Source organism: Alosa sapidissima, chromosome 10 (genome assembly GCF_018492685.1).
Source record: "Alosa sapidissima isolate fAloSap1 chromosome 10, fAloSap1.pri, whole genome shotgun sequence".
NCBI classification, from domain to species: Eukaryota; Metazoa; Chordata; class Actinopteri; order Clupeiformes; family Clupeidae; genus Alosa; species Alosa sapidissima.
In genome coordinates, this window is record NC_055966.1 from 12,958,438 (window position 1) to 12,972,418 (window position 13,981).

Below are 13,981 nucleotides of genomic sequence, written 5' to 3' on the forward strand. Positions count from 1 at the left end.
CCGTTGCTCAGCCAAATGCCTTCCTGTAACGTCCTGTTATCACGGAGTTACAGGCGATAAACAATTTTTGATGGTCACAAGTTTACTTCATTAGCGGTTTATTTTTTTGATTATTAAAGAGTGTTTTTCATTTAAAGGTTTGACTTTGTGCTTATTCAGTAGAGCATTTAGTGCTCTCCCCAATCCCAGACGTTCACATTGCATGTTTGTTTGTAATGGATGCAACCGCGAGATACACACTTGACGGCAATGAGTTGTTAACAGGTATGAACCAAGACATATAGCCCAGCAATCTATCTAAAATAACACATACTTGAAGTACCATTCATGATATATATTGACAAATATTGAAGTCGTGGGAAGTTTACATAATTTAAGCTGTAGGATGTTTCATTCGTCCCCCATGCTGTTTCATTTGTCCCAGCCAGGAGGGACGAATGAAACACACGCTCACACACATGAAACACACACACACATGAAACACACACACATGAAACACACGTTCGACTTCTCCTTAAAGGTGCCATGTGTAATGTCCACCAAAAAATCAATTCATACTCCACATTCCATAAAAGATGGGGGCAGTATACCTCCAGAAAGTGAGATGGTCTACCCTAGAGTAACAACCGGGAAACGTGTCTTGCAGTTTGGCTGGTGGTTATGTTGCCCGCATACCGCCTTCCATGGCCGAAACTGGTATGACACCTGTCGGGCTGTGGCTAGTAATTTAGCATGCTAATTCAGGTTGATATCTCTGCAGCATTATACCTTGTCATTTTTTTAATGAAATCATCGCCCTTATTTCTTCTCATTCTTTTGATGCGTGTAGCTCATTTTTTGGATATTTTTACCTCAATTCTTACACATGGCACCTTTTAAATAACTCTTGAACGGTTTTGTTCAGAGCTATACATGCAAATGTATTTGACAAAGGACAGATGTATGTTGCTAGTGACAAAATATTAACTTTGGGGGTCTGTGTTGTGTTGTGTTGCGTTAATTTATTTTCATTGGGCATGCCCTGCCGTGCCGTCCACATCTCTTCAGCACAGCAGCAGTAATGGCAACTCTTCATTGAACTTTTAAGTGGTGTTCAATGGTGTTGCTAAGTAGGCCGAGTTAGGCCTAAATCAACATTGAACTAGTTATTGGATGATATTAAAAAGAATCGGAATTATTTGTGGTTGAGCTGGAAATTTTAACTTGGTGATCAAAAAGTTTTGGATTTCATGTTGACCGCGACTTCAGAGCATTGTTACGTTGTGTCAGTGTAAAGTTAGCTAGCCTAGTCTAACCAAATATTTGTCTTACAAATCTAAACCACAGGCTCACGTTAATATAATGGGCTTTGAGACATCTGTTTTGTCTTGTGACAAAGTCTCCTGGTTCAGTTGTTTCCAGTTTCATAGAAACGAGGTGTTACATTTGCAGTAGCCTAACTACAAAATCCAACCTAATAACGACCCCCACTCACCGGGGCTAGGTGGAAGGTGTTACAGTAATAGTCGATTGGCGTAGCCTACAGTGGACTAGGGCTGTCAAAATTGCTCAAAAATGACGTTTGAATTTTCCCTCTAAAATAAACACATGTATTCGAATATATTGGAATATCTAGCATTAATATTTGTGCATTATGTCAATGATGCGCGTCACGTCATCTGTTTTTAACTTTTTGGAAACTTTTGTATTAACTGAAAGAAGATAAATATTTTTTATTAGTTTTGGAAGTTTATTTTTACGTAGCCTACAATGGCCAGTTCCGACAAAGCCGAAATTACTCCTTTTGAAACAATAAGTGCAGGCCGCGCGTTTGTATGGTTACATTGCTTGACAGGGGGATCCCAAGCAGCTTTCAGCCATACGGCTACTTTGAGAACATTTCCTAATTCACCCGACACTAATATTCAAAATGTTTCCGCATAGCCTATAAGCAGTTTAATTAAATGTAATTTTAGTTGTAAACCAAGCTTGGCCTCACAGATGCGCTCGTGCCTTAGATGGCAAGAAAAATCTTCACGATATAGGCCTATTAACTGACCGCCCGATTCACGTTGGCTGGGGGGCAGGGGGGGGGGGGGCATCAGACATTTGTGCCCAGGGGTCTATGAATTGTTAATCCGGCCCTGCCCCCAACAAATCACACCTTCCCACCTCTGTGACAGCTTAAAAGAAGTCGAGAGGACTCCTAACTCACAGACCTATTAGTCCATGAGCCACAGGCCCAAAAAGGGGCGTGTCACTACCACTTGGGGGGGTAAATTCTCACTATATTTTTCTGAAAGCTACATACCTCTGGAGTATAAAATGGTATGATAGCAAGTTGGATCTTGTAGCTTTGTGGCTGTACAGGCCTTCAAGTTGACCTCTGATTTGAAAAAAGGAAATTCCGCCTATTGGCTTTTTTTTGTTAAACCACTCATAAGAGCCCAGAAAATAATCCAAACCTCATTACTACTGATGCATATGTGGTGTTTGATGTTGGCATACATTTTTTGAATCATTATGTGATTTTGCCCTTCATTTTGGTTGATAAAATTAAAGATTTATGTGTAATATTTGTCCGTTTTAGGTCCGTGCATTGGTCAGTCAGCAAAAAAGTAGCCTACATAGCATAACAACATCCACATGCAATAACACAACGACAACGTCTACAATGACCTATTCATTTGGACAACTTGATACAGCCCTATACAGGCTAAAGTTACCTTTAGTTTTGTTCTAGCGTAACGTGACGTCTGGCTTTAGTGCAGTCTAACGTTCTGACAAGCACACCAATTGCCTACCTTGTTCTTGTCCATCTGGAATAACTCCTAGCTTTGCTGCCTCCATCCTTTCTGTTTTCGTTGTTTAAAACTTGTGATATCCATGATGAGTATTGAGTTAGTGAATTAGCTCAACATTGTGTGCTGATAACCATATATAGATAGGCGAGTAAAAGAAAACAACAAGTAGCCTATTGCATGCAGCTAATGGGATACTGTGCATAGTTGGGAAGGTATGGTAGGCCAATTTGGTGTGAATACACACACACACACACACAAGGGACATTTTCTCTCGCTGTTGAGTAGCCTGATGGTACGCACAGTGCGTACGGACGTACACCTGCAGGCGCGCCTGATGCCCACTACCTCATTAATCAATGTATTTATACCTTCCTACCTCACAGCAGAGACTTGAAATACAAATGATTACATAGGTCTGCATTGCTATGCTATTTACTATTTGTAAATGTACTATTCGGAAACACCCCAAAATTCAGTAAATTAGTATTTAATAAGAGATATTCCAAGAGATCAAAACATCATGATTACCAATCACATATTACCTTTACATTCAAGGAATACCATATGAAAATGTTTCACATCACCACATGTACCCAGCTTAACATAAGTATTATAATTTTATAATGTCCAGGGCACATGAAATACATACAGTAATTTCCTGTGTATTAGCCGTATTGTGTATAAGCCACCCGACAGTGTTTTATGCAAGTTAAAAGAAACAAAACCATATACCATATTAACTGCCCTTGTGTATTAACCTCATAGCTGAAGAAATTTTGCAAAATCAATGTATAAGCTGCAGCTAGTTGGGAAATTATGGTAATTGCATCACAGGTGCTAAAATGATCTACATTATACATTTCAATTGTACTTTTGACTAGTAAGAATGTGGGAATGAGATGTAGATGAACTGGTTGGTGAAAATATTCATACTTTACACGTTGTTATCATTATGTCCAATTATTATTATGACCGCCGCTAGCGAAGCGGTCATATAGGGATTGTCAAAGTTTTTTTTTTTTTTTTTTCCCCGTCATCTACTTCCTGAATTTTTGGTCAATGATACCCGGGACACCGAACCACCGGGGCACATGAAATTTGGTGGGTATGTAGCCCCACTAGACTTTTACGGAAAAATTTCATTTTGTCCCCGGAGGCCACTCCCCCCCCCCCCCCTGCTGGGCCCCCCGAACCGCAAAAAAAGCAGTTTTTCCTAAATAACTACCTGAACCGTGGCACTGAGGATGAAGAATCTTTTATGGTATGTTGGTCTCAAGGGCCCACATCAATCTGGCCCATAATCACTCATTTGTGATTTGCACCCCCCCGGTAAAAAATGAAAATGCAATATTATTCTGCTTTAGTCGCCCCTATCTTCAGTTAAGATGTTCAGAACTGCACCAAATTTTATGTGTATGATTGACCTGGCATTCTCTGGGGGTATGCCAAGTTTCGTAGAATTTCATCCATGGGGGGGGGGGGGTCTAAAAAAAATTAGGTTATGTGTACATTTAGTGACCGTACACTCATTGGCCTGTAGATGGCGGTGCACACATATACACATGCACACACACACAGGCACCCACATACTATCGGTATTAGAACGGCCGATACATAATTACAAATTCAGTAGGATTAAAAGAAAGCCAAAATAAATATTCATCATCATCATCATGGCTGCAGTTCCAGTATTGGCGATAAGTAGTCGTTTGTCCACTAGATGGCGCATTGTTGCAGTGAGACGTAATTTTGTTGGAAGTTAAAAGTGGGTTGGAAAAACAACGCTTCCTACAAGGACTGTAGTTTACCGCAGAGAACGTCTAATAAGGATAGGATGATGTTCACATGAAATGTAATTCCCATTTCTTCTTGAAGCCGAAATAAATCTGAGGATGTTTATCGGACATGCTTGGTTTTTACTGCAGGTACGTTAATCTTATAATATCAATAAGGACCTAGGTAATGTTACCGTTAGCGTTGGTTGAGTGATGGAGGCCAATTTAATTGATTGCATTTGTAGAAAACTATAAATGCGGTTATACCAAGCAAATTGATAGCAGCACTGTAATTGTATCTTTCGACTGTCATTTGTTGCACGTGCTACAAAAATCATTCTGTGCAATGGAAGATTTACCAACGTTACACCAGTCTGATACAGTTTTGCCTATACATGTGTGAGACTGAGACGCCTGTTTATTTTGTTTTAAGTGCGTGCAGGGTGTGAGAGGGGAATCGATGTGCTTTGATTCCAGCTTGGTAGTTGTAGTCTGTGAAATTAAAAAGCATGTGTGTGTGAAGTATCCAAACAATGACACCTTCATTTCATTATGGCTGCTTTAGCAACACACCTTAAGCTACTGTGTAGTAGGGCTTTGACCTTTGCCCAAAAATCATATTCGAAGTTCGTTTGTTTATTAATATTAAAATTCGAATATATTCGAATATGTATTAATCATATTTTAACCATTAAATGTCTTCAGTAAGACCGATATTGGTATCAAACTTAAGTTCTATTTGTTCTGTCCACCAGAGGGCAGTGTATCAGTCAATGTCAATAGACTACGTGCACGAAAGGCTGAGTATTTATGCGTGTGTCAAAATTGTTATTATTGAGCATAGGGCTGGGCGATACAACGATAGCGATATGTATCGCACATGTAATCGATATCAATAAAAAATAAGTTTGATAGAACATTCATAAATAAAAGCAACACACACCTCCTGCCTTATGTTATCCATAAATAAAATAGGCTAAATATATCTTGCATTGTAGTATGTCAAACTCTACCAGAAGAAGTAGAAGTAGAAGTAGGCCTAACGTTACCTCAACACAGACTCTCCTTGCCCCGTGCACTCTCTCTCTCCCTCACAACAGGCGCATCCCTCCTCAGCATGCACATGTAATCCAAACATTAATCGTGCAAGACGACTGGCTAAATTGCTATTAAATCCGGTTAGCATCATTAGCACGCTTCACGAATTTGTTCAAAACTACTGCATTCAAATTGACTGCTAAATTCTAATCATCTCAATCCCAATGCAAATGGAAAAGTATTTTCCAAGACTCAAACGGGCCTGTCCCCAAGGAGAAAAAGTATTCAATTGAACACGTGGGGAAACTGAACAGTCTAACCATATACTATGATAAACTAGCAAATTAAGCTAACGTTACTTTGTTTACAATATTTCCAGGCTTCAACCAGTGCTGCCTTTCATTCAGACTTATCTGCACATTTATTTATTTGAGTGTTTTTAATGATTGTGTTGCCATTTCTTTTCCCTGTTTGCTTTGATTGATAACTAAGGTGATTAAAATCAGAGGAAGGTTAAGTTTAAAATAAAAATGTCTATGTGGGAGCTGAGCTCACTAAGCGCGAACCAGCCAGAATGCTAACCTACAGGAGCCCAGATGGCCAATAATAGCCTTGCTAATGAGCTCGCTATTTCACTTCAGAAGGCGTGAAAAAAACCTCGGAATCTGAATTGAAAACAACGTTTAGGCTACAACCAAATACATTTACAAAAAAATATTTCCATAGGCTACAGGTTCGAATATTAAGAGATCCCTAAAATTCGTTCGAATATCTTTAATTTTTAAAATAATCGAATTATATTCGAATAACGAAGTTCGGAGTCAAAGCCCTACTCCACATACCACCAACATAATTACATTCACTTTAAGACATATGCCTTCACCACATGCCTACACCTGCAAACACTGACACACACCACCAAATGCACACATCTTAAGGACCACAATGGAAATAAGCCCTGTGGCTTTATTGTGTTTATCCTTTTGACTGATAATTGTACAAAGTCATTTTATTTATTTATTTATTCATATAAGAATCATCCTTTGTACAAAAACATCATGTCAATAAAGATTTTCAATCAATCAATCAATCAATCAACGAAATGCAGTTTGCGTCTAACCAGAAGTGCAAAAAAGCAGAAAGGTGCAATGTGATATACTGTACACAGTATAGGCAGGTGGTGCATAGACAGGACAAGAAATATAGTGCAGTGTAGACAGTAGTATACAGTTGTTTTGCAGAAGGTGGTTTAGAGTAGCATAAATTAAATGTAAATATTTGCAGTGTATTAGCAGTTATAAGAGAAGAATAAATATATGTACTGTAATATGAACAATGTATGAACAACATGTACAGGTATGTGCAGTGTAGTGGTGGTACCATTATAGTAGTAGTAAGAACAATATAGATATATGCAGTGTATTAACAGAATATATTACAGAAAAACTGAATAAATATGGATATTTAGTATGAACCATTAAGACAGATATGTACAGTATGTACAACTACGTGCAGTGTGGTAACAGTACCATTGTGATGCAGAAACAGTAACATTACAATAGAATATTGTTCTATTAATAATAAGTGTATGTGCAGGATGAAAAGCAGTGGAATATGGCTATATGATGGATGGGATAGATGGGTGGGATAGGGTAGTGCAGTTGTGGGGGGGGGGGGGTAGGGGATGTCCGCCTCCTTGTTGTCCCTGTCAAGGTTGCCATGGTTGTGGACACCTCAACAGGCACAGGCAAGGAGGCATCAGGCGGGGCAGGGGGTGATGGGGGCTTAGTTGGTTGGATGTCACCGGGATGCAGAGCTAGTTCAGTAGAGTGACAGCCGCAGGAAAGAAGCTTCCTCTGAACCTGCTGGTTCGGATGTGGAGAGACCTGTAACGCCTCCCGGAGGGGAGTGGAGTGAACAGTCTGTGGTTGGGGTGAGAACAATCTTTGATGATGCGTGTGTAACCTGCACGATTCAGCCCTGCACACGCCCGGACTCGAACCCGCGAACAGCAGCACCTCGGATCCGGAGGCGAGTGCGCTAACAATTGAGCCAATAGCCCAGGCTACTGGCTCGCATGCCAGCAGCACTCTTGAGGCGTCGGGGAGTGAGGTTTACCAACGTTCCACAAGCACAGCTAAGCTAGCTGGCATCCGTTACACGTGCCTTACGCAAGCATCGCTTGCCCTGGATGGCCTCGATGGAGGGGAGTGAGGAACCGGTGATGTGTTGGGCAGTTTTCACCACCCTCTGCAGTGCTTTCCGGTCGTGGGCAGAGCAGTTGCCATACCAAACTATGATACAGTTGGTGAGGATGCTTTCGATGTTGCAGCGGTAGACGTTCACCAGGATCTGAGGAGACAGATGGACCTCAGAAAGAAGAGATGCTGGTGAGCCTTTTTGATCAGGGTAGAGGTGTTGAGGGTCCAAGAGAGGTCCTCAGAGATGTGGACACCCAGAAACTTGAAGCTGGTGACACGCTCCACCTCAGTCCCGTTGATGAGAATGGGTGTGTGTGTGCCAGCTTTGGACTTCCTGAAGTCCACAATGAGCTCTTTGGTCTTCTTAGTGTTGAGAGCCAGGTTGTTATCAGTGCACCACGATGTTAGGTGCTGGACCTCCTCCCTGTAGGCCATCTCATCGTTATTGCTGATGAGCCCAATCACCGTAGTGTCATCTTTAAACTCTGACAATGGTGTTAGAGCCATGTACAGGTGTGCAGTCGTAGGTGAAGAGGGAGTAGAGGAGAGGGCTCAGCACACATCCCAGTGGTACACTGGTGTTCGATGGCTGAGGAGGTGCGAACAGACTGAGGTCTGTTGGTTAGGAAGTCCAGAATCCATAAGTTTGGTTTTTCTTTTATCACACACATTTATTGGTAGATGTTTTTTCTTTACCTTGACATGTTTCGACGTATACTTCCGTCTTCATCAGAAGGTCACACGGTGGAGTAGTGTGACACATTTTTATTAGCTGATGTTGTTACGGAGGTGTGATGAAAAAAAACTGACAGGTGGACCACACCTCCTGCATGCCAGAGTCATTAAGCAGGAGAACAACTGATACCACCGCTGGATAAAGGAGACGATTGAAATAAGAAAGCGGAGCCCAAAGACGATGAACAGAGATGAGGGAGCATATATGCTCTCCCATACCTGGAGTGCCATCCTGGGGGGCGGCTGACTGACAGCAGGAGGTGTGGTCCACCTGTCAAAAAACTGACAGGTGGATCACACCTCCGTAACAACATCAGCTGATAAAAACGCGTCACACTACTCCACCGTGTGACCTTCTGATGAAGATGGAAACATGTCAAGGTAAAGAAAAAACATCTACCAATATATGTGTATGTGATAAAAGAAAAAACAAACTTATTTATCTCAAGTGTAGACACAATGAATGCAATACAAGTAGTCCAGAATCCAGTTACAGAGGGAGGTATTGATGCCCAGTTCACCGAGTTTGGTGATCAGTTTGGAGGGGATGATGGTGTTGAACGCTGAGCTGAAGTCAATGAACAGCATTCTTACATAGGTGTTGCTATTGTCAAGGTGGGACAGGGCAGAGTGAAGTGCCATAGAGATGGCATCCTCTGTGCTCCTGTTCTGACGATGAATTCAATGAATAGATTAAAGATCTTTTGTACTCGTTTCAGCTATAATTTAAAAAACATTTGTACTGCAGACCTATGTATGTCATCATTTAACATTAATTTCCACTCGCAATTGAAAGTAAGGAGGGTAGAATAGTAATGATCAATAAGGTCTGCATTCAGGTATTGCCATAACATGTTGCTCTGAAAACTCAAATTAGCTTTTTTTTGCACATAAATCTTGAATTTAATCAACCAAAATGAAGAGCAAAATCACATAATGAGTCAAAATATGTATGCCAACATCAAACACCACATATGCATCAGTAATAATAAGATTTGGATTATTTTCTAGGCTCTTATGAGTGTTTTAACAAAAAAAAAAACAATAGGCGGAATTTCCTTTTTTTTTCAAATCAGAGGTCAACTTTGAAGGCCTGTACAGCCACAAAGCTACAAGATCCAACTTGCTATCATACCATTTTATACTCCAGAGAACTATATGGACTATATTCACAAACCGTTTTTTGTGGCATATCGCCATATTTTGAAATCCTATGCGGCTACAGGAGCTTCCAATCGTGAGGAAGCAATTTTGCATTGTAGGCATAACTAACATGCAATAATGCCACCAACAACAACCAAAACTAGGCTACTCATTGTCAACATGTAAATTAAATGTAATGTTATTGTGAATCAAATTAAAATGTTCTCCTCTTTGCAAACGTAGGCATAGGCATAGTAAGCTCGTGCATGAGTAATAACTTCATCCATAGCAACGAAGACTCACTCTTAGTTTAGGAGTTGTCATTTTTCCTACTAAGAGTAGGTCTGAAAGGCTTTGTGAATAACTTAATAAGAGAAACTCCTAGCTAAAATCTTTTATTGCTATTTAGGAGTACTCCTAGTGGTAAGATTAAAAAAGGCTTTGTGAATATGGCGCCTGGTGTCTAACCCAATGCATAACCCATTTACACAAAATAATGGTTGAATATTACTGATGATCATTGTTATTTAAGAACATGCAGTGCGCGTAGGGCACAAAAAACATCTTGCTCGTAAAATATCATCATACCGCACATTGTGGCGGGTCTGTTATTTAGCCTACTTACTGTAAGTAAACCACAGGCCTTTATTTTGGGCATGCCTGCATTCGAGGCAGGCCTTCTGTTGAAGAATTTTATATAAAGCCTGTGCTAACAGTAATCCTCCTGCCCGCGCTACCACAGCTGTGGATAGTGTGGCATGCTCACGCGTTATGTCTCCTTCTTGCAAACTTGACTAGGCCTATAGCTCAACCATTTACGTCTTCAAAAAATAACAACTTGCCAGATATGTCTTCATAGCTTTGGGCTTCATTCAGCATTTTGTTCTTTTGACTCTTCTACATTTGCTGCCTGCTGCATCCTTTCTGATTTTATTGTTTAGAAAACGTTTGAGGTCTTGAGTTAATGCATTAAACATTGTTTGCTGGTAACCCGCCACATAGCCTACAGATTCTTGCGTGCGTATTCTCTATTCTCTCCAAAATGTGCCCGTTCTATAGGCTGGCCAAGTGCGTAATTCTGCGGAATAAAGCAGATATATTTGTTTATTGTACAGAAAAATAAAAATAACCTGTCAAGCAGTCAATTGACTACATTGCAGTCAATAAGTAGGGCAAATTAATTTACGAAACCAAAACGTGGGTCATAGTTGTCTAAGCCTCTATTGCGTAGCCTGTTAAAAACGTCGCTAGATAGTATTGAACAGTTATTTCTCTACTGGCTCAATTATCAAAAAGGTGCTTTCTCTTCGTCCTCTGGAAATGAAGCAGGTAGTTCCGTATAGAGACGTTAGAATAAATTAGCGTTTGCGATTGACAACGTTGTGATAAGTAGGCAGTTCTGCTAAGTTGAACAGTTTTTGCACAAGACACTGTTTTGATTTGCGTAGTTGCGTTACCCCCAACACTGACAATAACGTAGACAGCAAATTAAGATATTTTTTCGTTTTGTGGAGGTAGGCTATCAAAAGCAGATTTCGATTTTCGTTACCACTGTGTAGCCAAGCCTTAAGCCATACCCAAGTAGCCTAAATCGAGGTAATGTTTAATTATGCATGATTTATTTTGCTATTGAATTCGTAGGCTGGGATTCCTCTCGGCAACAATTATGTTTAAAGGTAGCCTCCTGCTTTTTCAGAAGGGGCGGCAGGCAGGCTACTGACAGAGCGATGTACAGTGGCAGAGTGACGCACAGTGGCTGAAAGTGGTACTAAAGTTTCACGCAGCTTCACGCCGCGTAATGCGCGACTGAAGTGACCATTTGAAAGTAATGCCCACTGTAGCTAGCAGAGGCACTCAGTTGAACAAGTTCAGATGTGCTAGTCATGGATCACTCCAATGTCAAGGTTCATGGTTCATAGTAGAACATTTTCCATTCTTTTTTTTTTTGTCATTAAAGTTTTTATTAATTTTTACAATTTCACAAACATTAAATCACAGGCATACAACAAAACATCCCATACCTGAGAGAAAGACAAAACAAAAACAAACAAACATAGGAAAAAAAAAAAAAAAAAAAAAAACCTAAAGGCAGCTCACATTCACCCTCACAGCACCCCTTTCCTCATTACACACCCAATTATACACTTATAACACACATATACACTTATTCATTACATTACCTAGTATCTTTTGTACCAATGCTGTAATCAAAATACAACCATGCTTGGCTATTTCTGCTTGGATTATTCTGCACCCTCCCAATCATCAGTTCAAAAGCGGCTGTCTCTGTCATAAGTTTGAGCCATTCTGCAATCTCTGGTCTATGTGGGCTCTTCCACTTACGCAGAATAATTCTAGCTGCTACCATGAAACCTGTCACCATTACACCAGCTTCTGACTTAGCAAGGTTAGGTAGCATTTGAGATGTATCCCCCAACAAGCATAGTTGTGGGGATTCTGGCAGGGGTTGTCTGAGCCAGTTTTCAAACTTTTGGAGCACTGCCTTCCAAAAAGGCTTTATTAAGGGACAATCCCACAGAGCATGGAGAAATGTACCCACTTCCCTGTTACATTTCCAGCATTTATTGTCCTTGGTTAACCCCATTTTAAATAATTTATTAGGAGTAAAATAATATCTATGAACAATTTTATAGTGGATGAGTTTATTCCTAGCATCTCTTGTAGTCCTTCCTACATTTGAAATAACATCTTGCCATGAATCCTCATCTATGTCCTGACCAAAATCGTTCTGCCATATAGTTCTTAAGCCTTCACACATCTTGGTCTCAATACTTGACATCTTCTTATAGAATACTGAAGCTGAGTGTAGAATATGTGGAGAATTAAGGAAACCCTGTATCACATTGTCTTTGTCCTCCTTTCTTCTCAATCCAAATACAGACCCCACACTACTTCTCAGCTGCAAATACTTCCAAAAATCCCCTCTATCTGTTAAGTGGAATTGCTCTTTAAGGTTCTCAAATGACATAAATAACTGCTCCCTATACAGATCTTTAATTACTCGTACGCCTTTCGCCAGCCATGATTGCCAAGTAAAAGCCTTTTTTGCAATACAAACTGAGGGATTATTCCATATTGAGGAATAGCTTTGTTTGTATTGTGAGATACCCAATATCTTGTGTGCTCTTGCCCATGCCCATTGTGAATGTCGCAGAATTAAGTTTCTTCCCATTGTCTGGTTTTCTGTATTTTTCTGTGATAACAGTTCAACAACACTATATGGGCATGCAAGCACCTCCTCCATCTTAATCCACCCAGGACCAGATAAGTAGGTTCCCCAATGTCTTGCCAGTTTATTCATCTAAAAAGCTATGCTGTACAGTTCCACATTAGGAAGTGCTAATCCACCACAATCTCGTGAAGCTAGTAGTTTCTTTAGTCTAATTCTGGGCCGTTTTCCATTCCATAAGAACTCTGTAATTAACTTGTTATATTGCTTAAATATTCCATCAGAAATTGTTACTGGTATCATCATAGAGATGTAATTAAATTGTGGAGCCACCACCATTTTTATGATACTAATTTTCCCCCATAGAGTCAGATTAATCAGCCGCCATTTCTCCAAATTTAACTTAATTTTCTTAATTAAAGGTGACATATTCATAGCAATTATGTTTTCCAAGGCTGGACACAACTTAATACCCAAGTACTTCATTCCAGTATTGACCCATTTAAACTGAAAGTTGGCTAGTATAGATTGATTGCATCCTTTTGATATTGGCATGCATTCAGATTTTTGCCAGTTTATTTTATAGCCTGACAGTTTTGAGAAAGCTTCTATTGTGGCTAGTATGTTAGGGATTGATATTAGAGGATCCTCAATAATCAATAAAATGTCATCCGCATAGAGAAACATTTTGTGTTCCTCCCCCCCATGTAAAACCCCTTTAATACTGCTCTCAGCCCTAATGGCAGTGGCCAAGGGTTCTAGAAACATTGTAAATAGCAGTGGACTGAGAGGATCTCCTTGTTTTGTCCCACGTGTTAACTTAAAGAAGCGTGATATCATGCCATTTGTCATTACTGCTGCTCTTGGGTCAGAATATATTACATTCACCCATTTGACAAAACTGTCTCCACATCCAAATTTACGGAGAGTGTAATGCAAGAAGCTCCATTCCACTCTATCGAATGCCTTTTGGGCGTCCAAAGATATGGCGGCTATGGGCGTATTTTTATTATGATTAATCTGCGTCAGGTGAAGTAAACGTCTAACATTATCTGAAGATGATCTGCCTTTTATAAAGCCTACTTGATCAGGATGTACTAAATGTGGCAAAACATT